Source organism: Centruroides sculpturatus, unplaced genomic scaffold, assembly GCF_000671375.1.
Source record: "Centruroides sculpturatus isolate CEXI.00-Female unplaced genomic scaffold, Cexi_2.0 scaffold1592, whole genome shotgun sequence".
Lineage (NCBI taxonomy): Eukaryota > Metazoa > Arthropoda > Arachnida > Scorpiones > Buthidae > Centruroides > Centruroides sculpturatus.
In genome coordinates this window covers 139,096-143,168 of record NW_019385884.1, presented here as the reverse complement: position 1 = coordinate 143,168, position 4,073 = coordinate 139,096, and the positions used below count along the sequence as shown (strand labels likewise).

Here is a 4,073-nt window from a genome sequence, read left to right as displayed (position 1 = left end):
AGTTTTGTTGTAATAATAGCGTTGTTTGCTAGTACCTTATAATAATAGTTGGCAAAGTTCAAGTCTTATTTTGGAATATCAACGATTGTTAATAATAAATTAATTTTATGGTAAAAAATGCAGATTAAGCGGAATAAAGGATAATTTAAACAAGATAGCGATTGAAGGCTTTTATGAAAGTACAAATTTTGCATTACGGCTGCATAAAATGCGTCAGTTTAGTTTGGTGAAGTACTGTACGCAACGCAACACATGGGCGATCTACTGGTACCAAGGGAGATGCCTCCCTAGAGAACTCTTTATGAGAAACTGGCCCCTATTTACTGGTTAGACACGTGAAGAAAGCCCAAACAACTTCATGTGGCTAGCTCATTTGTCAAGCGTTTCTTTGTTTTTTGTTTTTATTAAGTTTATGGTAACGCAACACTTGGGCGATCTGTCTAGGGGAATGCTTTCCGGGAGGTCTTTTTAAGGGTAACTGGCCCTATCCAGACGTTACAGACGTGGAGTAAACCCGGAAAACTCCACGCGTAAACCCACGACCGAACTCCCAGTGTTCCGGAAACAGAACTTGGCCACTGATGGATCTTTGTCAAGCATAAACCAATATATAAAGCTATATATAGATATGCCAATTACATATTTACAATAAATATACAAAATAATATTAATGGAAAAGTTTAATAAAAATAAAATGTATTAATTCCTTATAGTCAATAATAAAAAATTATTAAAAACAATAAAATGGTTAAATCAGTTAAAATTCTTTAAATTCAAAAATATTTTTGGACTACAGTATTGACTAACTTTAAATAATGTTGACAAAATTGATTTAAAATAGGTTATTTAAATCTGTTTACATTTTGTTTTATTTGTTGTTTTTATTTCTATACAGTATAAAAAAGAATTAGGTCTCGGCAACGTCTTATTTTGTGCTTTTTTATAAACAATAATTCCGCATAGTCAGGGTTTTCGAAGTGTCCAGAGTTCAGGCCTTTTGACTTGTTGATGTCCCCGTAGTAAAGAAATTTTAAATATATTTTTTATTAACTGTACGGTGTTTAAAAAAATCTTAATTCATTTTTCGTCGTCTTAAATTCCTTTTATAATTCATCAACACTCGCAGCAATTTGTCGATGTCCCTTTCTAGAAGACCCCTTTTGGTTCTGTGACGAAATGCTCCCNTTATTATATATTTTACTTAATAAATGAATTGTTTTATAAAATAATATCCTTTTTTCCCCTGCATCAGTTATGTTCGACAGAGACTTTACATGTACAAAATACCATAATTTATTATTTGCATCATCAAAAAGTGTTTTGCACTATTTAACATAACAACTGTTAGAATAGTCTGGCCATTTGATATGTAAAAATCGAATTCTTTCTTTAAATACTTTCATGTCTAATAAACAAAATTACATTTTCCAATTACACAAGACCAAGTCGTTAACAAAATAAATTTTATCGTTTTCTTATATATAGCCTATAAAAAGCAAAGTTTTTGTGTTATTTATCTTAGGAATATAAATAAATAATCTTATAATAATTTATATATATATAAATCTGTCCGAAAGTAATGCGATAATATATACAGTCAGGGTCGTAACTAAAGAAATCATTTGGTACCAGGGGCCAACTTAAGGCACCTTTTGGATGAGTCTTTCATTAGTCTATTACAAAGTTAAAAATTATAAAAATAATATAATTCATATTGCATTTCATAATATAGTTTTTCATACTCGTATATGACAGTTTTCTATGAATTTAATAAATTCATAGAAAACTGTTTTCTCACGTAACAATGCCGCCTTGACAATGTGCTCTCTCTGCTCCTGCCTGTTTACGGCTCTGTATACAGTATAAATATTCTACTTGAAAGCTTTAATTCATTATTTTTCGAGAAAAACAACGCTTTTCATAGAAAAATATAGAAAAAACCTACCATTTTTCATATGTTTTTCATAAACTAAACTTTTTAGATCTTCATATCTGAAGGAAATATCCGAAGCATCAGCAATGGTCACAAATAAAAAATTATCTAACCTGTCCATCTCTTTAAGTGACCCTGAGAGAGAAAATAAACATTTAAAAAAAACACCTGTTACTTTCTATTATTCATAACTTTACAATTACTAAATAAACTGAATATATATATATTCATTTTATTTAGTTATTTTATATCAAAAAATATCAAAAAATTTATTTTTCTAAAATATTTTTAAACATTCAAACCTAGCAACTGATATAAGCAGAAATTACAGTACGTACAGACATTTAAAAATAAAATTTGGTCTTACTTAAGCAGCTTAATGATTAATCCAACTTTAATGACCATATAATTCTAATTAAAATAATACTGGCTTTCTTCCTATATCCTCCATATTCCTCAGATGTATATTAATTATCTGAAATATTTAAATATAACTTACAATTGAATTTTAATTAAAGAAGAATTAACAAAAAATATATACATTTTTATTACTTTTAATTTTTAAACCAAAATTTAGCTTCAATAATAAACAGATGTATATGATTATTTTAAATACTATTATCTGTTTTATTTTTAATGGATTAAATAAGATATTATAAAATAAACTTCAAATTTTAATCCTTTAGAATATTTCCATTTTAATTAATAAAATAAACTATTGTTATTGTCTATTAATTAGAAAAGTTTTATTTCATCAATTAAAAACTGTTTAATTAGAATTGCTGTGCTTTATATTGTGATGTAAAATGTAATTGTAAAAGATCATTTATACTAGACAAACAACTGAGAAGAAATTCTATTATTTTATTACTCTTAATTAATAGTAGGTATAGGATCTAACAATCATTGTACAGTACAATGTACTAACAATGGTTATTACATACTCATCCTACTAAAACATATTGTTTATCGCCCAAACTGGCACAGTTTTTAAGAGTGAGTGACCTATAAATTAGTTACATGGACGTCCGCATAGGGGGTCAAACGGGCATTTGCCCTTCCCTGGAATGGAATAAAAACTTCCACAAATTATAATCGTAAAAGTGATTGAGATGTGTAATTTTACACCCTCGACCATAGAACGCTTTGATGCAATGCTACATTCTATAATCTACTGTGGGAAACCCCCCTAAAAATTAAATAATTAAATAAAAATTTATTAATGTAATTATTTATTTTCAAGCTTTGCTCCATTGGAAAATTTTCTGCAGACGCCCATGATTGGTTAAATTGCATTATAAGATCTATAAAATGGTTCTATTTAAATTTTTATTCTATTTTTGAGGGTTTAAAAACTGGAGAAATTCTGTACGTATGGTCACCCTAACTACTTCCTACTTTATCTTCTATTGTAATGCTCATTGCGTAATAGATTATGCATTAAGAATAAAGCGCTTAGATCATTACCGATATAAATTTAAATCAAAATTTAAAATTTTTGAAGTTTTGTAATTAATTTACTAAACGAAATTTAACGGAATTCTGTAATATGCAAAACCTGATCCAGTTACAATAGGCTTTCAAGTAGTCATATGGATCTCCATTCTTCCTCGAAAGCCATAAAAATATAAGAATAAAACAGATATTAAACTGCTTATTAAAAGAAACCTTAATTTTATCACTCTTTTTATGTAAAGACTAAACGATAGACGGCGGATTAAGATTTTTCTGGCTCCTAGACACAGAAGATTGGAATTCCTCTAAATAGTTTTGGATTATTCTTATTTATTTATTTATTTTTACGATATACAGTTGTAACGGTAAAACTGATCTATTTTTTCTACTTTCGAGGCCCCCGAAATCCAGAACCTCTAGGCATGTGCCTCACGTGCCTAGTGGGCAATCTGTCACAGAGTGTACAAGTCAAATGACCTTGCTGCATCAGATCCTGTACAGTTTAAATGTAAAAATAAGTGGGAAAAATATTTGTATTATTTTTCTTTATGAAATGCTTATAATTTAGTCATGTAACTTGTTTAAAGAGTTAATTTTTTACATTAAATTGTAAACAACATTAAATAAATCAATAGTAGAGACGCGGAGATACTTACTACATATTTTTCATTATTTTGTTTCTTTA

General features: G+C 28.3%; 1 long non-coding RNA gene across 1 annotated transcript; it reads right to left on the bottom strand.

Annotated features, from left to right (window-relative positions):
- Positions 1–1,239: 1,239 nt before the first annotated feature.
- On the bottom strand, positions 1,240–4,073 carry LOC111612391. Its single transcript, XR_002754596.1, has 4 exons — positions 4,045–4,073; positions 2,301–2,408; positions 1,946–2,068; positions 1,240–1,486 (listed from the first exon to the last, which is right to left on the bottom strand). It is a non-coding gene; the product is annotated as an uncharacterized LOC111612391 (long non-coding RNA).